Below are 25,985 nucleotides of genomic sequence, written 5' to 3'. Positions count from 1 at the left end.
ATGCTTCATTCACTGAAAAATAAGGCAATTTAAGCCTAATTTTTCATTCTCCCGCTAAATTGCACATTTCGTGACGTGAGCAATGGCGTTATAGGAGCCGGTACATGAAACAGATACGTAGTATGTCGACTCCATATAGCATTCACACGCGGGAATCAAACAGTAACCGGAACTCGTGCCGAAGCCGAGACGGCGGACATTTTAAAAATACTAGTAAAACCTAGCACATCCGCAGCCCTAGTCATAGAATCGCCTGATCCGGACAACAAAGCTCTCGCCGAGGAGCTCGGGCTTGCATTCAACAACCGCACACCATTTGAACGCTCAATGCTTCTAAGTGCACGAGCGGCAGGAGTTGTGAGATACACGGACGGACCGGAAAGCGACCATTCCGCGATACTCACAACAGACGAACGCTCAGCCGTCGGCACCGCTGCCTCGTCAGCCCCGTCGCGACGGACGAATACAATGTTCAAGAGAGTGAAATGCTGGGCTTGTTGGTTCATACTGTTGCAAAAAAGAAACCAGCGGCAAGCACACGCAGGACAAGAGAAGGAGGGACACAAACACAACGCTGTGTTTGTGTCCCAGCGTTGTGTTTGTGTCCCTCCTTCTCTTGTCCTGCGTGTGCTTGCCGCTGGTTTCTTTTTTGCAACAGAATACAATGTGGTACGGATGTGCCGTATTTGTATTGCGGTTAATAATAGTTCAATTTCAGTAGCAGTATCACTTATGCCAGTTGGCCAATGTCGTGTATAGAAAGCCGTTCGCGCGAACTCTCTGCTCCGACCAGAAAGAGACGAGCGTCGATGCGCGGTGTGTACGGTATTTTTTTTCAAGCTCAGAGCACTTTGACGGCAATTTGACGAAGTCGGCGACGAGCGGCGACATGTCCCAAAAGTGAGCTAACGTAAGGTACCCTGCCGTAATCACTTCGTCAGAAACGAAGCGAGCACACTCGATGGGCCTCGACAGGCGTCTTGAACGCCTATTGCTCCGTTCACTTCGGCAGAAGATGAAAATTGAAATGTACCGCGTAATATACGTGTATCAAACCCAAAATATACAAATAAAAAAATAAACAAAATAAACAAATAAACCCTCATACTTCCTTTAGCTCCCTTGCAAAGTTCACAAAACGTAGCAACTTATTTTGCGAGGTTCGTCGTTTGGAAGCGCATGAAAGGAGATCTCTTCACCGGTAGGGATGTCGTACTCCCTCGACGATTTGCCCGTACTACATGGGCGTTTCGATCAGGACCCAGCAACGAAGTTTTATTGTAAATTACTCAAATAAACTGAAGTTTTTAGTGGTTGTAAACTAAAAAAAAATTACACCATCTTCCCGTGGGGAACCCTGATGAGGAGACGAAGCATCGTGGCGGTTCCGTGTGGTTCCATTGTGTTGCCGTTATGTTGAGTGATTTGGTTTTTACTAGCGCCAGAGGGAATTCCGCGTCCGGGTCCACATCGGTGGCAAAGGCAAGCAAGTGCTGTTGTGTTACGGTGAGTAGGCGGTGGTTCTCGAGGCGCCGAAACTCGTCCATCATGTTCTTGTCGATGTTGTCTCTGTGGTAGAATCGGTAGTCTCCGTCAGCTTTGGTGAGGTAAAGGTTGTTGACACTGGTGCACCGGCTGAGAGCAATGTACACGCCCTCCTCTTCGCAGCTTTGTCTTCTCGTTCTTCTTCTTCTTCGGCGGTTCCCCTACGGGAAGATGACGACGGTGGTTGAACGCGAACCTATCTCGTGATGGATTCGTTGGTTGTCCAATCCCTAGGGGCATCCTGCCACAATCAGCATCAGAGGCGCTGCGGACGGGGCTGGTTGAGCTGCAAGGCGCGTGGCGCTTCCCGCCACAGCTTTCCCACGGGAAATTCAGCATCCCCCTCTAAAGTTTACAGTTCGTCGATTCCGTTGACGTTCAGCTTCGCGTGCCTTCGTTGTATCAGTAGCTTCTTGACGTAGTTTGAATAAGGCAAGGACATAAGGCGCGTTCGTAGCACTTGCTCCTGTCCCAGATTTGTAGCGTAGTGGGAAGAGCACCGCGTACCTCCCGTTGCGGCCAGAGAGTCGTGGGATCGAAACCGGGCGCCGCTAACTATTTCTTTTTTTTATTGTGTAGTATCGCGGACCTGTGGGTGTAAGGAGGAGAGTTGCGCATGCGCAGTGAGCGTGTGGACGGCGCCGCCATCAACGACGCAAGACCAGGCGAGCCTAAGAAATGCTCCGCATTTAAAACGAGCTCGTAATGACAGCAGCAAGCCAACATGACCACCAAACCGAAACTTCTGCGACGTGTGGCGCTATCTCGTCGCTGCTTGCTGTTCCTTACTACCCTCGTTTCTATTGTTACCTTTGCTGGTTGGCGATATGACGGAATCTTCCTGTCCAGGGATTAAGATACCAAGCAAGGTCGCGGCTTTGCGTGCTAGAACGGTTCGTTGGCCCTAAAGAGCCTCCAACCCGAAAATTCGTCTGCGCGGACTGCGGTAGTTTCGTACGCATTGGTGTACATGTTTGCGTGTTCATCCGGAACTTCAACCATTTATTCCACCGTTCTTCGTGTCAAAAAGAATGTGCAGTATGTTTCACGGGCATATAGCTCACTATGAAAACTGGTAAGCCCTGCCTAACTCGCGCTTGCTTTTGGCGGCCTCCGCCAATCTCAAACCATTCTGGTATGACATCGCAGGTTCTGTTGCGGAAATGAGCTAGTGGGTCTCATGTTAATTCCCTTTTTTCCTAATTATGTAGCTTGTTTGAGCGAAGTTTGCGTTAAAAGTGGTGTAGTATGGTTCTAGTGAGGCAATCTTTCGAATGAACCAAACTTGTGTTTTCTTTTCATGCCTCCTTTAGGACGTACCAGAGAGCGCGGCTGCGCTACTTTTGGCAAGGAATTCATTCCTTTGTGACGAAGTTATCCCGGTCATTCCCAGTTTGTCAACGTCGAAAGTTTCCGCATCATCCCCAAACCGCCCCGTTTATGATACTATCGCTGAGCAGGCAGAGGCAATCCAGAGCATTGAAGGGAGCTTAGAAACGCTTTCTTTAAGATATGACGATATTGTCCATTGGCGTGAAGTACATAAACCGGAAATAAAATCATAACAAAGAGAGAGAGAGAGAGAGAGTGAGATAAATAAATAGACATAGATAGATAGATAGATAGATAGATAGATAGATAGAGAGAGAGAGAGAGAGAGAGAGAGAGAGAGAGAGAGAGAGAGAGAGAGAGAGAGAGAGAGAGGGGGTGAGAAATAAATCTTTCATTTATAGAGCACAGGCTGATGTGAGGGCATCGCCCCGTGGAAGGCGTCCCTGTCCGGGTGCCTTGACTTCGGCTGGCCGTCCGTGCTCGGGTCATCAGTTTAAGCTGGATATCCGGGTTCGGGCTGGCCAGGGAAGCCGCCACTGCTCGAAGATGGGGTGGGGAAGTGGGGGCAAGTCTGGAATTCGTTGGCACTCCCATATGATGTGGTAGAGGGTGCCAGGCTGGGGAAAGTAAGCGCAGAGGGAAGGTTGTTGGGTGGGGAAGATGAGGTGGAGGCAGGTGGGATGTGGGTAGGTATTCTTCGGGAGACGCCGCCATATTGTAGCTTCCTCTCTGGAGAGGCGCCAGTGAGCTGGTAGGAGGGTGCGGCGACTTTGCTTGTAATGGGAAAGAATCTCTGTGTAGCCGCTGAGTGGGTGGGGTTGATCTTGAGGGGGTAGACATTGGCCCCCCGTCGGCAATGGCTTGGTGTATCAAATTGCGAACCTCGGCATGAGCCGCTTCATTGCCGGTCATGGTGGCATGTCCAGGAGCCCAGACAATGCGGATGTCATGTGTTGTCGAACATTTTTTGAGGATGAGTAAGGCTCATAATGAAGTGCGGGCAATCTGGTAGTTCCGGCAGGCTGTGTGCGAATCGGTGAGGATAGTTCATGGCGGGAAATGGTGGCCTGGGCAATTGCTATTTCTTCAGTGACATCGATTGAGGTTGTGATAGTAATGGCGGCATTGATGCATCGGCCAGTATGTGTAACTACACAGGCTACGTGGCCGGCGTGCCCAGGGTAGGGGTAGCATCTGTTTAGAGGCGCTCGGGTCGTTCCCGTATCGCGCAGTAAGGGCTCGAGCCCGAGAAGCCCTGCGGCCATTGTGGTATTTGGCGTGCATATTTCGAGGGATTGGGGCAACCCGGATGCAGTCTCGCAGGGCTAGTTATGCGTTTTTTTTGTTCTTTCGGGGATATCTGGCGGTGTCCTAATGCTATAAGGACGTGTCCACCTGTGGGAGTCAAATGCAGGCGCCGTATTTGAGCTGAATGATGGGCTTCTTGCAGAAAGCGCACGACTTTGGAATGAAAGTTGCTGCCCAAACCGCCCGAATCCCATTTTTTGATAATGAAGTGGATAGGCTAGAACAGTACTCCCGAAAACGTAATGTAGAGATTCATGGGATTAAACGCAGCGATGGTTAAGACCTCCAAAGAACTCTGGGATCATTACCTGATAAGCTGAAACGGCTGGTTCCCAGCCCTCAGAAGTAGAGGGTGTATACAGGATGAAGGCCGGACCTAGAGCCATTGCGTTAAGTCTCACTAAGCTTCGTTTCACTAAGCTAGAAGCTAGGGACAAATGGCTTGAGCAAAGCACTTTCCTGAGAAAGGAAAAGTTATTCTTCAACAAAAACCTCATTGCTCGCACGAAGCATCTTTGTTGATTTACAAAGAACAAGGCTGCCGCGAACATGCATTGCTTCGTTTGAATCGGAAATGGAAAAAATATATACTAAGAAAAAAGAAAGGGCGCCACGTCTCCGCATTAAGTACTAAGTACATAAGTACAAGTACATAGGCATTAAGTACATAGTACTGTTAAAAAAATTCGGGACTACAACAAAGGTAATTACGAAGGTATGAATGATGAATTGGAATTTTTTTACGATCAGGTTTTATTTCCATCTTTCCCGTACCGATCAGACAACAAAAACTGGGTTCTCTTCAGAAACGAGATCATTACTTTGGTTGAGAAATATTTTCCCCTAATTTCGATCTCTAACGACAAAAAAAATCCCTGGTTTAACAAAACACTTTGGTCCCATAGATCGAAGAAGAAGCGGCTTTACAAAATTGCAAAGCACACTTCGAGCCCTTCAGATTTGAAAAAAATACAAGGATTCCTTGAAAGAGTACTTCTCCGAAATAAGCAAAGCGAAATCTAAATATTTTACGCACTACTTGCCATCCGTGTTAAACACTAATCACAAAAAATTCTGGCAAGTAATGTCCTCTCACAATGCTACCAATTCTCTCAGCATACAAGATGCAAACCATATGCCTCTTTCAGATGTAGCTAGCGCTTCAGTGTTTAACTCATTTTTTTTTTCATCTGTGGTCAAGTGCGAAGATCATTCCAGAGTGCCCGAAGTTCCCGAGTTTGATTATACATTCATGAAACCTATTGTCGTCAGCGCTGAAGGGATTGCGAATCTTATTGAAAAACTTAAATTATCAACTTCTTCAGGCATTGATAACATAAATTCTAAGGTGCTCAAAAACACATCATCCTGCTCAAGCAAAATCCTGTACCATATCTTCACGCAGTCTTTATCAACAGGACAACTGCCGGCTGATTGCAAAATAGGTAAAGTAGTTCCCCTATTTAAAAGGGGCAACAGATATTCACCAGAAAATTATCGCCCCTTATCACTAACACGCATTCGCTGCAAGATGCTTGAGCACATAATTTCTTCGCACATTTATTGTCATTTAGAAACCAATAAGTTCTTTTTTGAGAATCAACATGGATTTAGGCGAGGTTTTTTATGCGATACCCAGTTATTCGAACTTACAACTGATCTCCACTTCAATATGGATAATAATTTACAAAGTCACTGCGTTATTTTTGGACTTTCCTAAAGCATTTGACCGCGTGCCTCATTCCTGTCTGATTTCAAAATAACAGACCTTCGTTTAGATTCGCTAATCTTATCGTGGATCCGTAACTTTTTCTTTTTCGACAGCAGTTGACGCTGGTTAATAACTCGTCCTCTCCAATTTCCGACGTGACCTCCGGAGTGCCTGAGGGTAGCGTCTTGGGGCCACGGCTTTTTCTAATCTACGTTAATGATCTTCCAAGTAATATTTCTTCGTCAATACGGCTTTTTTCTGATGATTGCATTTTATAGCGTTCCATAATTAGTACTATGACCACCTTTGTCTCCAGAAAAACCTTAATCTCATTAACAACTGGTGTGGTGCATGGCACAAGACTTTAAATTTATATAAATGCAAAGTAATATCCTTTAGTCGAAAAACGTTAAGTGCTGCATTTGCTTACTACATAAATAATTCCAACGTGTCACGGTTATCTTCGTATTAATACCTCGGCGTGCATCTCACTTCTAATCTTACTTGGGCGGCACATGTAACCTACCTATATGCAAACGCATCAAGAACACTAGGATACGTACGTCGAAACCTACGAAACGCGCCAAATACCGTCCGCAAACAAGCTTACTTAACCTTTGTTCGCCCGCAGCTGGAATTCGCATCTCCCATATGGTCCCCCTTCCAAACCTACCTCATTAACCAGCTAGAAGCTGTGCAAAACAGAGCATCACGGTTCATTTTCCGCATTTACAGTCGCCCCTCGTGCATCACAGAAATAAAACACCACCTTTCATTGCAGCATCTAGATACACGGCGCACAGTTTCCCGCCTGTCTTTGCTTCATAAATATATTCACGCATCTATGCCACCACCCTTCCCACTAACAGCATCATTGCGCATTTGTAAACGACTACGCAATCAGCGAAGCATCACACGCATCTTTGGAAAAACAAATTCATTCAATTCATCGGCTTTGCCTCGTGCACTCCGGAATGACCTACCCGACGTCATTGTCAATTTAACTAATCATGCCAATTTTCGCGAGCAATTATTGATACATCTATCTCAATAGCATTGTTTTTATTTATTTTATTTATTTATTGGGGTACTGCTAGCCTTGGGGCAAGGCTAGCAGTACCCCAATCAGCAGTACACCCATCGAGCAGGAGCGGGCGGTAAAACGAAAGGAAAAAACAACAACAATAACAACAAAGAAAGAAACAAATGCACATCATTCAAGCACAAATCAACTTTTTGGTGGGTTTGGGAGCTCACGCATAAATGATAAAACATCCGGGCATTTTACTACATGTGCAGGCAACAGGTTCCATTCACATGCTGTTCGGGGAAAAAATGAATTTTGGTATGATTATAGGTTTGCATGCGGAATCACTTAATTTTTTCGGGTGGTGCGAGCGTGTCTGCCGACGAATGAACGGGGTGATGTATGCGCTGGTGTCGATTCGAAGTTTGGGGTGATAAAGCAAATAAAATGTTTTTAATTTTTCAAGTTGCGTCTAACTGCGAGACTTTCTAAATCCGCGGTATGAAAAAGCGCTGTCGAGGATGCGAGTCTACTGTAGGAATTAAAAATAAACCTTGCAGCCTTTCTTTGAACTTTCTCCAGTTTCGAAATGTTGGTTACACTGTGCGGGTCCCATACGACCGAGGCGTACTCCAGTAGAGACCTGATGCAAGTTTTAAAAGGTAGAAGTTTTATATCATAAGTGGATTTTCCTAGAGTTCTTCTTAAATGACCTAGCTTCTGCATTGTATTTTTCCGAATATAAGTAATGTGTTGATTCCATTTCAGATCCAACGTTATCATGATACCCAAGTATTTATAGCTTGTAACTGCCGAGTTAAGATGGCTGTTTATACTATATGTAAATGACAATGGCGTTGTATTGCGCGTGATTGTCAAGGCTACCGTTTTCTTTAGGTTAAGAATCATCTGCCGCGTTGTGCTCCAATTTTGTATTTTACCTAGAGCTTCATTGAGGAGGGCCTGATCGCTATGGCTACAGATTGCATGATAAATAATGCAGTCGTCTGCAAACAGCTTTATCTTAACAGGGATATCGCGAGATATATCATTAATAAAAAGTAAAAAGAAAAGGGGCCCGAGAACGGAACCTTGTGGAATGCCTGACTCTACTGTGGCAGTGCGTGACGCTACGCCATCCACGGTTACAGTCTGACGCCGGAAGGAAAGAATTGATTTAATCCAGGATAGCAAAGATTCGTTTTTGAGTATTGCTCTGAGTTTGATAAGTAACTTTGGCTGTGACACGCGATCGAACGCCTTTTTCGAAGTCTTAAAAGATTACATCGACTTGACCTTGTTCATGTAGTATTGTAGCGAAATCGTGAAGCGTCTCTAATAACTGCGTGATAGTTGACAGCCCCTGACGAAACCCGTGTTGCCGATTGTGTATAATATTGTTCTGGTCGACGAATTGAGAAATATGTTTGAATATCACGTGCTCGAGTGCTTTTACACATGCGCTGAGTAAAGAAATGGGTCGGTATGACGTTATCATTGAGCGATTTTCAGTTCCTTTTGGTATGGGCGTTATTTTAGCGCACTTCCAGTCCTCAGAAAGCTCACCGAAAGCAACTGATTTATTAAATATAAGGCTTAAATATTTAGCAGACCATTCTGCGTAGCGGACAAGAAATGCGTTAGGAATTTCATCTACGGCGGATGATTTTTTAACATCCAGCTTGAGTAAAAGTGAAAACACCTTCCTCAGTTATGCACACGTTCCCTATGGGTGATAAATGCTCATAGGAACTAACACTTGGCGTGGTACCATCGTTTTTTGTAAAGAAAGAACAGAAGTATTGGTTTAGAGCTTCTGCGATTTAAGGTTTGTTACGAATACTAGCATTGTTAACCTGAAGGTTTGAAACGAACTGTTTTTTGCGAGAGAAATGGCGCCAAAACTTGTTTGGTGAAGAAAGCATAAAGTTTTGTAATGTCACTGTGTGATAATATTCCTTGGCTTTCTTTATTTTATCGCTTAGGAGGATGCGTAGTTCACATATTTTTGCTTGGTTAGGCGAGGTGGAGGACTTTTTATGTTGCTTTCGTGCCTTTTTTAGTTTTCGTTCGAGGTGCACAAATTCTTTATTCTTCCAAGGGTTAGTTTTCTGCAATATTTTATTCCTGGTTGGAAGGAAGCTATGTATGCACTCATGAACCAGGTTTTTAAATGAGCACCACACGTGTTCAACAGAATACCTGTCCGATTAACATTAAGCCGCAAAAGACTGAAACAAATGATCAAATGCGTCCAGTATATCTACATCGCTGGCATGGGAGAAGACTGGGAAAGTGCGTTTGACTGGCTCGACTTTCTGACCGCGATTCAAATTTATGGTCAAATTTACCATCTTATGGTCTGATATACCTTCAAGGACTTCGATATTCAATTTTCGCTGTTGAAGTCTATTGCTGACGAGAAAAAGATCTAGAATTGACTCTACTCCATTTTGAATGCGTGTCGGCAGTTTTACTAATTGCTTTAGGTCTTGTAGTAGAATTAGATCAATAAAGGGCTCAGCAGCAGTAGTCAGAGCTTCAGGAAAATCACTCTCCCAGTTTACAGAGGGTACATTGAAATCACCAGTGAGTAGAAGGTTACATGAACGATAACAACACAAAAATTCGTTGAATTCGTCTACAAACATGTCGTCGCTGCTTGGAGGGCGGTAAAAAGCGCCAACGGTGAAACTTAGTTCTTTTAGCGTTACTTTTGCAATCACGCATTCAATACCTTCGACGTTTGGTAACCTAGATAGCTGCAGTGAATTTTTGAATATTATAGCAACACCCCCTCCGCGGGTGTCTCTGTCGCTTGGAAAAATGTTTTAGTGGGGGGGGGGTGTTACTTCCGCATCACTGATGTCGTGGTGAAGCCAAGTTTCGGATAAAATATTTGTATGCGGTTTGTAGGCAACTGCAACGCTTTCTAATTCCGCTGATTTACTCACAATACTGCGCGCATTTATATTCAGACAGCGGAAGGTTTTTTCTTTGCTTTGGATACTAGTTCATTGGGATCCATTACTGCTGCCTCTGCGCTGCGCGCTCGGTGTACCGTTGGTGCTGCTACTGCGCTGAGCACACGGAATCATTTACATGGTGTCAGCGTCCCATTTAAACATGTCGTTATCAATTTTGACTTTGTCTTATCTTTACTGCCCGCTCTCTTGGCGTCTGCTGTGCTTTCCAAAAGGTGTTGCCTAGTGGCTGGCGATAAGTCCTCGGACACTGATATTTCGAGCCCCTTCAACGTCGAGCAGTTTTTCAGCACATTTGTCTTCTCCCGGCAGTCGACAAATTTCATTATAATGGGTCGAGGTTTATGTTGATGCTTGCGCCCTCTTCTGTGTATCCTTTCAATTGAACGCACCTTCACGCCTAGCTTACTCTGAAACAGGTCTTCCGTCACATGTTTCAAGAGCGATTCCAGTGTTTCATTGGCGTTTTCAGCAAGCCCAAAAACTAAAAGGTTGTTGCGCCTACTCCTGTCTTCAAAATCTGTTAGCTTTGTTTCCAGATTTAATACCGTTTGCCCCAGGTTTGTTATCCTTGAGTTGAATTCTTTCACTGTCGCGACATATGATTCGATTTCGTTAAGTTTTGTGTCAATGAAGCCAAGTCTTTGTTGCATGGCCTTCTGCCCAACGAGTAGTTCTTCTACCATTTGTTCGATAGTGGGTCCAGGGTTGCTCTCAACGTCCCCACAAAGCATTAACATCGAAAGCACAAAATTGCAGATACATGAACAAAATACAATCACACTGTTTGGGCACGTCAGCTAAATAAAGAGGCGGTCACTTGTCTTAACAGATGATTGTTTGTCACTAACCTGCAGTATGAACAGGAATGGGTTAATTGCTGTTGCTTGCGGCCAGCTGACGTGCCAACTGAAGGCGTCTCGGATCGGTGTGCTTCTTATATCAGTGTCGGTCGTAGTGCTTGGTTGAGGGAGCATCCAACCGTTACCCGGGAGGCAGGATGGTTGCTGTGCACATGCTTCGAAAGTCGCTGGTTCATTCGGGCTGACCAAGGTTGAATCCGGAAAAGGGTCGGCCGTCCGCGCTGCGCAGAGCAGGAGTACCTGCAGTGTGAACAGGAATGGGTTCATTGCTGTTGCTTGCGGCCAGCTTACGTGCCCACTGAAGGCGTCTCGGATCGGTGTACTTCTTATATCAGTGGCGGTTGTATTGCTTGGTAGAGGGAGCATCCAATCGTAACCCGGGAGGCAGGATGGTTGCTGTGCGCATGCTTCGAAAGTCGCAGGTTCATTGAGGACGACCAAAGTTGAATCCGGAAAAGGGTCGGCCGTCCGCGCTGCGCAGACCAGAAGTACCTGCAGTGGGAACAGGAATGGGTTCATTGCTGTTGTCGGGGCCAGCTGACGTGCCCATTTGTATAACCTCCTTCAATTCTGTTTTTGTTCATGGTGTTGTTTGCGACAGTGAAATTCTTGTTGTTGCCTGAAACCCCTCCTTGTCATTTGTGCAACCACTGTTATTAGATCCAGTGTATTGCTTTGTAATGTGGCAGAAGTTTCACCCACTAGCACTCTTTCCAATGTACCCCCTTTACTCCATTTTCCGTAAAAGAGCCTGTCAAGTATTTTAAATAAATAAATAAGTGCGAAGCTGACTTGTCTAAAATAGGCGGCATTGATGAACGAAACCTTGTAGACTCTGCCATTGACTGGGGAAACTGAAAACGTGAATTGGCATTTGAGCATTGCAGCAATGTAGTGTTCACTCTAATTCACGCAAATGCTAGAAGTTTGCAGAACATTAGAGAATATTTTAATGTATCCTGCAGCAGGCATCGGGTTATGCTCCAGGTTTACCTTGATTGCACACTGTCTTTATTAGTTGCCCTCACTGTCACATAAATTATTGTTAGCCGATTTATCCTCTCAAATATTTCTCAATACTTTTCATTCTATTGTTCAATGTAGGGACGGTAGAAAAGGAGGTGGTATTGGAATATTGGTGCAGAACTCTTGGCTGTGGGTATGTTTAGAGGTTAAGTGCAATCAGGCAGAGATAATTGATTTTGCCATCAGCACAGATTGCGAAGATGTTTTGCTTTGTTGTGTTTACAGACCACCAAATAAGGAAATATTTGTCTTCCTTAACGAACTGCGTGGCTTTATAAGCAAGCACAGCAGCAATGAACAGGTGCTTTTAGTCGGCGGCTTTAACGTTGATACATCTATTTTATCTAAGCCAGGATTTACTTATTACTTAACGTTATTGGCACGCCATGGTCTTGAAAATATGTTTAACAAGCTATTTACCAAACTTGTTTTTAGCTGCATAGATGACAACCTGGATTCCCATCAATCGAGAGATCAGGCTAGGGTTAGGAAAGGGTACTCAACCGTGGATCACATCTGTGTCGTCAAGCAAATGATAGAAAAATCCGCAGAGTATACTAGATCCCTTTACATGCCATATATAAATTACGAGAAAGCGTTGGATTCCGTACTCACCGCAGTCGTTTTAGAAAAAGTAGGCGACCATGGAATAGAGGAAACATACATTAAGGCTTCAAGAAGACATATAAAAGGATGCATGGGAAGGATAACCCTCCACTAGGTAAGCGATAAATTTCCGATTCCTAAAGGAGTTATACAGGGAGATACCATCTGTCAGTGATACTAGAAGAGATACAGGGAGAGATACAGGGAGATACCACCTCTCGAAAACTATTCACAGCGCATCTCTAGGAGGAGGTATTTAGAAAGCTTGATACTGAAAACTTTACATGAAGGATAAACCATGAACACTTGAGCCATTTGAGGTTTGCGGACGACATAGTCATGCTGAGTGAGACTGCAGAACACTGCAATTAATGCATCAGGAACTACAATCAGAAAGAATGGCCGTGGAGCTAAAAATAATTATTAACAAAGCTAAAGTAATGACGAATAAGCATGCTAAGAATGTAATCTCCAGCTCAGAAAAGAAACGCAAGAGGAAGTAACAGAATATAACTGCGTCGCACAATTGGTTAGTGCTGATCCCAACCACGATGCGGCGCAGAGTAGGTATCGGTTGGGGAGCATTCCGCAAGCACCCCCAAATAGTGGAAAGTAAGGTAAATCGGTCATTCAAAGGAAAAATCTACAACCCGTGCATACTGCTGGGTATGACACACGGAGCTGAAGCGTGGTGCCTAACTAAACAACTAGAAAACAAACACCGGTCGGCTCAACGGTCCACGGAACAAATAATGTTAGGACTGAGACTCAGGGTTAAACAACGAGCTACTTGGACCAGAGAACTGAGTAGAGTAGAATATGTCTTAGCTCAAATAAACAAAAAGAACTGCACCTTTGCTGGCCATGTAGTGAGATGAACCGACCACCGGTGGATATTTAGGGTAACGGAGGGGACACCAAGAGATGGGTCTTGAAGAAAGGGCAGTTCATTATTTCTGTGAAGCGATGAAATAAATTGCGGCGTAAATTGTGCACTCGAGCAGCGCAGGACGGGTGCGGTTGGAGGTCAGTGGGAGAGGCCTGCAGTGAACTTGAGTGGGCCGATGATGATGATGACGATTTTCCGTGGGGTCTCACGCTATGTTCTCAGAGCTGAAACGTCAGGCTGCCTGCGTCACACTGCTATATTTCGGCTATATTTCGGTGACATCACGTAGCCACGAAGGAGGTGCCACATCCGGCGCGGTTGGAAGCACTCCGGAAAACAAGATGGCTGAGCTTATGGCGCCTGTTTTCGTGATTTTAGCGTTGCCGACAGAGGTTTAGTTGGTAAGCGACCATCGGCGTTTTGTTCCGACTCACTGCGAGTTCGAGCGTGCCTTCTGGCGGAGCAACATCGCCGTGCCTATTTCGTGCGAGCAATCGGAAGCCTTTTGGGCCATCGAGGTGCAGCGAAGTGCCAACGGAAAAGAAGGTGCGTCCGCGCTGTTTTCCTCTTCGCAAATGGCAATTGCCCAAGCGTTTTCCGTCACGACAAAACTCTGTTGCAACCCGACGCCAGTCGCAGCGTTCACGCTGTGGTGTCGGAAGTCAAGGAGCTCGGACATACGAGGGGTTTGGAAAAAAGCCCGTGACTTGTAGTGGTAAGTACAATTTTTTTCTGTCTACGTTGGTCATGGAAGCAAAAACTATTTAGCTCCATTGCTCTGCATCGTAGAGAAAACAAGTGCGAGGTAGGAAGAAAAGTGACATGGAAATGCGTTTATAGGGCAGTTGTGAGGTGTTAAATAAGGAAAAGAAATGAACTAGGGCTGGTCATGTAGTGAGATGAACCGACAACCGGTGTACAATTAGGGTAACACACTGGATACCAAGAGGTGGCTCTAGAACAAGGAAAATGCCCGAAACAGGATGGAGGGGAGAAATACGGAACGGAAGAAATACGCAGGACAGGAGCGGTTGGAGGTCAATAGGACAGGCCTTCGTCCTGCAGTGGATCTGAGCAGGTGGATGAATATATATGTATATATATATATATATACATAAATATATATATATATATATATATATATATATATATATATATATATATATATATATATATATATATATATATATATATATATATATATATATATATATATATATATATATATATATATATATATATATATATATATATATATAATAAGGAAAATGAGGGGCTCGTTGAGGAAATACATGTTTCTATGTTTATGTTTATGTTGGCCTATGTTTCTGTATTTCCTCAACGAGCCCCTCATTTTCCTTATTATATTATTCTGCGAAAGCCTAGTGAGGGTCTCGGTTCTGGCAGCCTTGATGCCTAGGTAGCATAAGAGGGCTTCCCGCCAGTTACCCACTCATGACAGGCTGTAGACGTTTGAGTCACGCCCCGGGGGTTGAAAAGAAGGTCCCCTTCTCCCCGTGTAGTCAGAGTGGCGCTTGCTACCACCCTCAAGCGTCAGATACACTTCTAGTAAATATAAATAGCCCAAAAAGTGAAGGAGAACACAGTCGCCCAGATAGCCGAATTGGTAAGGCATTCGAGATCTAATCGAAAGGCGTGGGTTCGGTCCCCACTCTGGGCGCGTGTTTTTCTTTCTTTCTTTCTTCCTTATATTAAAAAAAAATCTTCATTAACCGTAGTAAAAAATAGAGCCTAACAACACCCCTATGCCTCCTTTGGCGTTGTAGACTGCTGGCCTATGTTTCTGTATATATATATATATATATATATATATATATATATATATATATAACTATATATATATATATATATATATATATATATATATATATATATATATATATATATATATATATATATATACATATATATATATAGAGCGAATCAGAATAGGAAATGAGGGGCTCGTAGAAATAACACAGAAATAAGGGTTGTCAGTCAAGAAAACCTCGAAAAGCAAAGGGGAGCTTGTGGTTGGTCTTTGAAACAGATAAAGAATTTGGAAAGAAAGAAACAAAGCGCAGAAAAAATGCCCGCAAGGTGGCATCCGAACCCACGACCTCCAGAATACCGGTCTGGTGCGATAACCACTACGCTACGGGCGGGGCGGTTTCCCCCCCCCCCCGCTTTCTGGGGTATTTATATCAATGTAATTTTTTCCTGTGCTTGGGGCTGGTAGCCAGCGCCACTCTGACTTCTCGGGGTGAAGGGGACCTTCTTTTTAATCCCCGCGCCGTGACTCGAGTGTCTACGACATGTCGAGAGTGGTCAACCAGCGTTGAACTCTCTTAAGCTTCCTATGGCACTAAGACTGCCAGAACAGAGGCCCTCGCTATGCATGTAGCGAATCAGAAGAGGAAATAAGGGGCTCGTAGAATTAACACAGAAATAAGGGTTGGCAGTCAAGAAAACCTCAGAAAGCAAAGGGGAGGTTGTGGTAGGTCATTGAAACAGATAAAAAATTTGGAAAGAAAGACAGAAAGTGGAGAAAAAATGCCCGCCAGGTGGGATCCGAAACTACGACCTCCAGAATACCGGTCTGGTGCGTAGTGGTTATCGCAAAACCTCCCACAACCTTCCCAAAACCCTCCCACAACCACAACATCCCACAACCTCCCCTTTGCTTTCTGAGGTTTTCTTGACTGCCAACCCTTATTTCTGTATTATTTCTACGAGCCCCTGATTTCCTATTCTGATTTGCTACATGCATAGCGAGGGCCTCTGTTCTGGCAGTCTTGGTGCAATAGGAAGGTTAAGAGGGTTCAATGCTGGTTGACCACTATCGATATGTCGTAGACACTCGAGTCATGGCGCGGGGATTAAAAAGAAGATCCCCTTCACCCCGACAAGTCAGAGTGGCGCTGGCTACCACCCCCAAGCAAAGGAAAAAATTACATTGATATAAATACCGAAGAAAGCGGGGGGGGGGGGGGGGAATCGCCCGCCGGTAGCGTAGTGGCTATCGCACCAGACCGGTATTCTGGAGGTCGTGGGTTCGGATCCCACCTCGCGGGCATTTTTTCTCCGCTTTCTTTCAAATTCTTTATCTCTTTCAATCACCTACCACAACCTCCCCTTTGCTTTCCGAGGTTTTCTTGACTGCCAACCCTTATTTCTGTGTTATTTCTACCAGCCCCTCACTTCCTATTCTGATTCGCTACATGCATAGCGAGGGCCTCTGTTCTGGCAGTTTTGGTGCCATAGTAAGCTTACGAGGGTTCAAAGCTGGTTGACCACTCTCGACATGTCGTAGACACTCGAGTCACGGCGCGGGGATTAAAAAGAAGGTCCCCATCACCCCGAGAAGCCCGAGTGGCGCTGGCTACCACCCCCAAGCACAGGAAAAAATTACATTCATATAAATACCCCAGAAAGTGGGGGGGAAAATCGCGCCGCCGTTAGCGTAGTGGTTATTGCACCAGACCGGTATTCTGGAGGTCATGGGTTCGGTTCCCACCTGGCGGGCATTTTTTCTCCGCTTTCTTTCTTTCTTTCCAAATTCTTTATCTGTTTCAATGACCTACCACAACCTCCCCATTGCTTTCCGAGGTTTTCTTGACTGCCAACCCATATTTCTATATATATATATATATATAGATTAGAAAATTTTGAACAAGGTAGAAACCACGATTATTGCCAACGTTTCAGCAAAGAGACTTGCCTTCGTCAGGGCAACCTCTCGCCTGGCTGGCACGCTTTATACATGGGTAGGTCCCCAAGTGAGAGGAGAAAAGGAAAGAAGGAAGTCGAAATGAGAAAGCGGGTTGGTTTGGGAGTACGCCGAGCGAGTTATTGAGGGGGAAAGAAGGTTCTATAGCTTGAACCGCGAAGTAGGTCAGAGGGAAGTCAGCGGGGGGTTGATATTCCTGGAAAATCTTGGACAGATATGATGAAAAGGCGTTTTTTGACCCGCCGCGCGGCATACCGAGAGGTTCTCAGAACCGCCAAAAGCAGAACAGGCGGTGAGAGGGGTCCCTCCAAGCGTCAGGTCAAAAGAGAACGTAGAGAAGGGGGGGAATATCTAGGTCCAGGAAAAAGAACGACAGGGAGGATAAACCACATAAACACAAAAAACAAAAACCAATAACCCCACAACTGAAATGGCACGTGTCGCCAACAGCACTATTCCTTCAGGAAACAAAAAATACCTCAACATAAATACCCGCGAAAGTGGTGGGGAAAACGCCCCGCCGGTAGCGTAGTGGTTATCGCACCAGACGGGTATTCTGGAGGTCGTGGGTTCGGATCCCACCTGGCGGGCATTTTTTCACCACTTTCTTTCTGACTCAAAAAATTCCTCATCTGTTCCTATGACCCACCACAACCTCCTCTGTGCTTTCCGACGTTTTCTTGACTGCCAACCCTTATTTTCTGCCTTATTTCACCGAGCCCCTCATTTCCCATTTTCCGATTCGCTACATGCTTATCGAGGGCTTCTATTCTGGCAGTCTTGGTGCCAAAGGAAGCTTAAGAGGGTTCTAGGCTGGTCGACCACTCTCCACTTCTCGTAGACACTCGAGTCACCGCCCGGGGGTTAACAAAGAAGTCCTCTTCACACTGAGTAGTCCGATGTAGTCCGATTAGCGCTGTCTACCACCCCCAAGTGAAGGAAACAAAAAAAACTTAACATAAATAAACGAGAAAGTGATGGGGAAAAATCTTGCGGTAGCGTAGGGGTTATTGCACCAGACGGGTATACTGGAGGTCGTGGGTTCGAATCCCAAGCGATGGGCTATATTTTACCACTTTCTTTCTGACTCAAAAAATTCCTCATCTGTTCCTATGACCCACCACAACCTCCTCTGTGCTTTCCGACGTTTTCTTGACTGCCAACCCTTATTTTCTGCCTTATTTCAACGAGCCCTTCATTTCCCATTTTCTAATTCGCTACATGCTTAGTTAAGGCCTTTGTTCTGGCAGTCTTGTTGCCAAAGGTAGCTTAAGAGAGTTGAACGCTGGTCAACCAGTCTCGACATGTCGTAGATACTCGAGTCACGGCCCGGGAGTTAAAAAGAAGGTCCCCTTCACCCGAGTAGTCCGAGTGGCGCTGGCTACCACCCCCAAGTGCAGGAAACAAAGAATAATTTAACATAAATACCCGAAAAACTGGTGGGGAAAAAGCGTAGCTGGTAGCGTAGTGGGTATAGCACCAAACGGGTATACTGGAAGTCGTGGGTTCGGAGCCCAACCGGCGGGCATTTTTTCACCAAATTCTTTCTGATTAAAAAATTCTTCATTCGTTCCTATGACCCACCACAACCTAATCTTTGCTTTCCTAAGTTTTCTTGACTGCCAACACTTATTTTCTGCTTAATTTTACCGAGCCCTTTATTTCACGTTTTCTGATTCGCTACATGTTTAGTTAAGGCCTGTGTTCTGGCAGTCTTGTTGCCAAAGGTAGCTTAAGAGGGTTCAACGCTGGTCGACCACTCTGGACATGTCGTAGACACTCGAGTCACGGCGCGGGGGTTAAAAAGGAGGTCCCCCTCACCCCGAGTAGTCCGAGTGGCACTGGCTACCACCCCAAAGTACAGGAAACAGAACCTACGTTAACATAAATACCCGAGAAAGTGGTGGAGAAGCCCCGCCGCTAGCGTAGTGGTTATCGCAACAGACGGGTATACTGGAGGTCGTGAGTTCGGATCTCACCCTGCGGACATTTTTTCACCACTTTCATTCTGACTCAAAAAATTCCCCATCTGTTCCTATGACCCACCACCACCTCCCCTTTGCTTTCCGAGGTTTTCTTGACTGCCAACCCTTTTTTTCGGTCTGATTTCACCACGCCCCTCATTTCCCATTTTCTGATTCGCTACATGCTTAGCAAGGGCCTCTGTTCTGGCAGTCTTAGTGCAAAAGTTAGTTTAAGAGGGTTCTATGCTGGTCGACCACTCTCGACATGTCGTAGACACTCGAGTCACGGCTCGGGGTTTAGAAAGAAGGTCCCCTTCATACCCAGTAGCCCAATTAGCGCTGGCTACCACGCCTAGTGCAGGAAACAAAAAATACCTAAACATAAATACCCAACAAAGTGGTGGAAAAAGCCCTGCTGGTAGCGTAGTGGTAATCGCACCAGACCGGGATTCTGGAGGTCGTTGCTTCGGATTCCACCCGGCGGGCATTTTTTAACCACTTTCTTTCTCACTCAAAAAATTCTTCATTCGTTCTTATGACCCACCACAACCTCTCTTTTGATGTCCGAGCTTTTCTTGGCTGCCAGCCCTTATTTTCTGCCTTATTTCACCGAGTCCTTCATTTCCCATTTTCTGAATCGCTACATGCTTAGCGAGGGCTTCTATTCTGGCTGTTTTGGAGGCAAAGGTAGCTTAAGAGGGTGCTACGTTGGTCGACCACTCTCGACATGTCGTAGACACTCGAGTCACGGCCCGGGGTTTGAAAATAAGGTCCCCTTCATACCGAGTAGTCCGAGTGGCGCTGGATACCAGCCCCAAGTACAGGAAACAAATAATGCCTTAACATAAATACCCGAGAAAGTGGTGAGGAAAAAGCCACCGCCGGTAGCCTAGTGGTTATCGAACCAGACAGGTATACTGGAGGTCGTGGGCTCGGATCCCACCCGGCGGGCACTTTTTCACCCCTTTCTTTCGGACTCAAAAAATGCTTCACGTGTTCCTATGACCCAGCACAACCTCCCCTTTGCTTTCCGACGTTTTGTTCACTGCCAACCCTTATTTTCTGCCTTATTTCAACGCGCCCTTAATTTCCCATTTTCTGATTCGCTACATGCTTAGTTAAGGCCTGCGTTCTGGCAGTATTGTTGCCAAAGCTAGCTTAAGAGAGTTCAACGCTGGTCGACCACTCTCGACATGTCTTAGACACTCGAGTCACGGCCCGGGAGATAAAAAGAAGGTTCCCTTCATCCCGTGTAGTACGAGTGGCGCTGGCTACCACCCCCAAGTACAGGAAAGAAAACATGCCTTCGCATAAATACCCGAGAAAGTGGTGGGGAAAAAGCCCTGCCGGTAGCGTAGGGGTTATCGCAGCAGACGGGTATACTGAAGGTCACGGGATCGGATCCCAACTGGCGGTAATTTTTTCAACCCTTTCTTTCTAACTCAAAAATTTTTTCGGCTCCTTTGACGAACCTCAACCTCCCCGTTGCTTTCCGATGTTTTCTTGAGTGCCAACCGTTTTTTCTGTGTTAATTCACCCAGCCTCTCATTTCCCATTTTTGATTCGCTACATGCTTAGCGATGGCCTCTGTTCTGGCAGTCTTAGTTCCAAAGGTAGCTTAAGAGGGTTCAACGCTGGTCGTCCACTCTCGACATGTCGTAGACAGTCGAGTTACGGCGCGGGGGTTAAAAAGGAGGTCCCCCTCACCCCGAGTAGTCCGAGTGGCACTGGCTACCACCCCAAAGTACAGGAAAGAGAACATACGTTCACATAAATACCCGAGAAAGTGGTGGAGAAGCCCCGCCGCTAGCGTAGTGGTTATCGCAACAGACCAGTATTCTGGAGGTCGCGAGATCGGATCTCACCCTGCGGACATTTTTTCACCACTTTCTTTCTGACTTAAAAAATTCTTCATCTGTTTCTATGACCCACCACAACCTTTCCTTTACTTTCCGAGGTTTTCTTGACTGCCAACCCTTATTTTCTGCCTTATTTCACCGGGACACTCATTCCCCATTTTCTGATTCGCTACATGCTTAGCGAGGGTCCCTGTTCTGGCAGTCTCTGTGACAAAGGTAGTTTAAGAAGGTTCAACGCTGGTCGACCACTCTCGACATGTCGTAGACACTCGACTCAAGTCCCGGGGTTAAAAAGAAGGTCCCCTTCCCGCCGAGTAGTCCGAGTGGCGCTGGCTACCACCCCCAAGTACAGGAAACGAAACATACGTTAACATAAATACCCGAGCAAGTGGTGGGGAAAAAGTCCCGCCGGTAGCGTAGTGGTTATCGCACCAGACGGGTATACTGGAGGTCGTGGGTTCGGGTCCCAACCGACGGGCATTTTCTCACCACTTTCTTTCTGACTCAAAAAATTCCCCATCTGTTCCTATTACCCACCACCACCTCCCCTTTGCTTTCTGAGGTTTTCTTGACTGCCAACCCTTTTTTTCGGTCTGATTTTACCACATCCCTCATTTCCCATTTTCTGATTCGCTACATGCTTAGCAAGGGCCTCTGTTCTGGCAGTCTTAGTGCAAAAGTTAGTTTAAGAGGGTTCAATGCTGGTCTACCACTCTCGACATGTCATAGACAGTCGAGTCACGGCCGGTGGATTAAAAAGAAGGTCACCTTCACGCCGAGTAGTCCGAGTGGCGCTGGATACCAGCCCCAAGTACAGGAAACAAATAATGCCTTAACATAAATACCCGAGAAAGTGGTGAGGAAAAAGCACCACCGGTAGCGTAGTGGTTATGGCACCAGACCGGTATTCTGGAAGTCGTGGGCTCGGATCCCACCCGGCGGGCATTTTTCCACCACATTCCTTCTGATTCAAAAAATTCTTCATCTGTTCGTGTGACCCACCACATCCTCCACTTTGCTTTAGGAGGTTTTCTTGACTGCCAACCCTTATTTTCTGCCTTATTTTACCAAGCCCCTCATTTTCCATTTTCTGATTCGCTACATTCTGAGCGAGGGCTTCTATTCTGGCAGTCTTGGTGCCAAAGGTAGCTTAAGAGATTCTACGCTGGTCGACCACTCTTGTCATGTCGAGACACTCGAGTCACGGCTCGGGGTTTAGAAAGAAGGTCCCCTTCATACCCAGTAGTCCGATTAGCGCTGGCTACCACGCCTAGTGCAGGAAACAAAAAATACCTAAACATAAATACCCAACAAAGTGGTGAAAAAAGCCCTGCTGGTAGCGTAGTGGTTATCGCACCAGACCGGGATTCTGGATTTCGTTGCTTCGGATCCCACCCAGCGGGCATTTTTTAACCACTTTCTTTCTCACTCAAAAAATTCTTCATTCGTTCTTATGACCCACCACAACCTCTCGTTTGATGTCCGAGCTTTTCTTGGCTGCCAGCCCTTATTTTCTGCCTTATTTCACCGAGCCCTTCATTTCCCATTTTCTGATTCGCTACATGCTTAGCGAGGGCTTCTATTCTGGCAGTCTTGGAGGCAAAGGTAGCTTAAGAGGGTGCTACGCTGGTCGACCACTCGCGACATGTCGTAGACACTCGAGTCACGGCCTGGGGTGTGAAAAGAAGGTCCCCCTCTTACCGAGTAGTCCGATTAGCGCTGTCTACCACCCCGAAGGGCAGCAAACAAAAAATACCTTAACACAAATACCCGAAAAAGTGGTGGGGAAAAAGCCACCGCCGGTAGCCTAGTGGTTATCGCACCAGACAGGTATACTGGAGATCGTGGGCTCGGATCCCACCCGGCGGGCACTTTTTCACCCCTTTCTTTCGGACTTAAAAAATTCTTCACCAGTTCCTATGACCCACCACAACCTCCCCTTTGCTTCTCCGATGTTTTGTTCACTGCCAACCATTATTTTCTGCCTTATTTCAACGCGCCCTTAATTTCCCATTTTCTGATTCGCTACATGCTTAGTTAAGGCCTGTGTTCTGGCAGTCTTGTTGCCAAAGGTAGTTTAAGAGAGTTCAACGCTTGTCAACCACTCTCGACATGTCTTAGACACTCGAGTCACGGCACGGGAATTAAAAAGAAGGTCCCCTTCACCCGAGTAGTCCGAGTGGCGCTGGCTACCACCCCTAGAGCAGGAAACAAAAATTACCTAACATAAATACCCGAAAAAGTGGTGGGAAAAAAGCCACCGCAGGTAGCCTAGTGGTTATCGCACCAGACAGGTATACTGGACGTCGTGGTCTCGGATCCCACCCGGCGGGCACTTTTTCACCCTTTTCTTTCTTACTCAAAAAATTCTTCACCTGTTCCCTTGAACCACCACAACCTCCCCTTTGCTTCTCCGACGTTTCCTTGACTGCCAACCCTTATTTTCTGCCTTCTTTCAACGAGCCCTTCATTTCCCATTTTCTGATTCGCTCCATGCTTAGTTAAGGCCTGTGTTCCGGCAGTCTTGTTGCCAAAGGTAGCTTAAGAGAGTTCAACGCTGGTCAACCACTCGCGACATGTCGTAGACATTCGACTCACGGCCCGTGGAGTTAAAAAGAAGGTACCCTTCACCCGAGTAGTCCGAGTGGCGCTGACATTAACATAAATACGTTAACATTAACATAAATACGTGACGTTAACATAAATACCCGAGAAAGTGATTTAGAAGCCCCGCCGCTAGCGTAGTGGTAATCGCCACAGACCAGTATTCTGGAGGTCGTGAGTTCGGATCTCACCCTGCTGACATTTTTTCACCACTTTCTTTCTGACTCAAAAAATTCTTCATCTGTTCCTATGACCCACCACAACCTCTCCTTTACTTTCCGAGGTTTTCTTGACTACCAACACTTATTTTCTGTCTTATTTCACCGGGACCCTCATTCCCCATTTCCTGATTCGCTACATGCTTAGCGAGGGCCCCTGTTCTGGCAGTCTCTGTCACAAAGGTAGTTTAAGAGGGTTCAACGCTGGTTGACTACTCTCGACATGTTGTAGACACTCGAGTCATTGCCGGTGGTCGTAAAAAGGAGGTCCCCTTTTCCCGAGTAGTCCGAGTGGTTTTGGCTACCACCCCTAGTGCAGGACACAAAAATACCTTAACATAAATAGCCGAGAAAGTGGTGTGGAAAAATCCCCGCTGGTAGCGTAGTGATTATCGCACCAGACCGGTATTCTCGAGGTCGTGGGATCGGATCCCAACCGGCGGGCATTTTTTAACCACTTTCTTTCGGAGTGAAAAAATTTTTCATCTGTTCCTATGACCAACCTCAACCGGCACTTTGGTTTCCGGTTTTTTCTTGAATGCAAACCCTTATTTTCTGCTTTATTTAAACGAGCCCCTCATTTCCCATTTTTTGATTCTCTACGTGCTTAGAGGGGGCCTCTGTTCTGGCCGTCTTGTTGCCAAAGGTAGCTCAAGAGGGTTCAATGCTGGTCGACCGCTCTCGACATTTTGTAGACACTCGAGTCACGGCCCGGGAGTTAAAAAGACGGCACCCTTCACCCCGAGTAGACCTTGTGGCGCTGGCTACCACCCTCAAGTGGAGGAAACAAAAAATAACTTAACATAAATACGCGAAAAAGTGGTGGGGGAAAAGGCCCGCCGGTAGCGTAGTGGGTCTGGCACCAGAACGGTATTCTGGAGGTCGTGCTTTCGGATCGCACCAGGGGGGCATTTTTTCAACAGCTTCCCTGTGACTAAAAATTCTTCCTCTGTTCCTATGACCAACCACAACCTCCCCTTTGCTTTCCGAGGTTTTCTTGACTGCCAATTTTTTTTCTGTCTTAATTCACCAAGCCCTTCATTCCCCATTTTCTGATTCGCTACATGCTTAGCGAGGGATTCTATTCTGGCAGTCTTGGAGCCAAAGGTAGCTTAAGAGGGTGCTACGATGGTCGACCACTCTCGACATGTCGTAGACACTCGAGTCACGGCCCGGGGTTTGAAAAGAAGGTCCCCATCACACCGAGTAGTCTAATTAGCGCTGTCTACTACCCCGAAGGGCAGAAAACAAAAAATACCTTAGCATAAATACCCGAAAAAGCCACCGCCGGTAGCATAGTGGTTATTGCACCAGACATGGGCTCGGATCCTGCCCGGCGGGCACTCTGTAACCCCTTTCTTTCTGACTCAAAAAATCTTTCACCTGTTCCTGTGACCCACCACAACCTCCTCTGTGCTTTCCGACGTTTTCTTGACTGCCAACCCTTATTTTCTGCCTTATTTCAACGAGCCCTTCATTTCCCATTTTCTGATTCGCTACATTCTTAGTTAAGGCCTTTGTTCTGGCAGTCTTGTTGCCAAAAGTAGCTTAAGAGAGTTCAACGCTGGTCAACCACTCTCGACATGTCGTAGACACTCGAGTCACGGCCCGGGAGTTAAAAAGAAGGTCCCCTTCACCCGAGTAGTCCGAGTGGCGCTGGCTACCACCCCCAAGTGCAGGAAACAAAGAATAATTTAACATAAATACCCGAAAAACTGGTGGGGAAAAAGCCTAGCCGGTAGCGTAGTGGGTATAGCACCAAACGGGTATACTGGAGGTCGTGGGTTCGGATCCCAACCGGCGGGCATTTTTTCACCAAGTACTTTCTGATAAAAAAAATTCTTCATTCGTTCCTATGACCCACCACAACCTCCTCTTTGCTTTCCTAAGTTTTCTTGACTGCCAACACTTATTTCCAGCTTAATTTTACCGAGCCCTTTATTTCACGTTTCTGATTCGCTACATGTTTAGTTAAGGCCTGTGTTCTGGCAGTCTTGTTGCCAAAGGTAGCTTAAGAGAGTGCAACGCTGGTCGACCACTCTCGACATGTCGTAGACACTCGAGTCACGGCCTGGGAGTTAAAAAGAAGGTCCCCTTCACCCCGAGTAGTCCGAGTGGCACTGGCTACCACCTTCATGTACAGGAAACAAAACATACCTTCGCCTAAATACCCGAGAAAGTGGTGGGGAAAAAGCCCTGCCGGTAGCGTAGGTGTTATCGCACCAGACGGGTATATTAAATGTCGCGGGATCGAATCCCATCTGGTGGTAATTTTTTTAACCCTTTCTTTCTGACTCAAAAATTTCTCATCTGCTCCTT

The 25,985-nt window shown here is 46.1% G+C and overlaps 1 protein-coding gene across 1 annotated transcript in view; it reads left to right on the top strand.

Annotated features, from left to right (window-relative positions):
- LOC144140885 (tachykinin-like peptides receptor 86C) overlaps positions 1–25,985 on the top strand; it is a 691,763-nt gene that overhangs the window by 462,315 nt on the left and 203,463 nt on the right. The gene's annotated exons all lie outside the window — the stretch shown is intronic.

The sequence above is a fragment of the Haemaphysalis longicornis genome, unplaced genomic scaffold (genome assembly GCF_048455015.1).
Source record: "Haemaphysalis longicornis isolate Haplotype H1 unplaced genomic scaffold, Haemaphysalis longicornis Haplotype H1 scaffold_1, whole genome shotgun sequence".
NCBI lineage: Eukaryota > Metazoa > Arthropoda > Arachnida > Ixodida > Ixodidae > Haemaphysalis > Haemaphysalis longicornis.
This window is presented reverse-complemented; position numbering and strand designations above follow the sequence as displayed.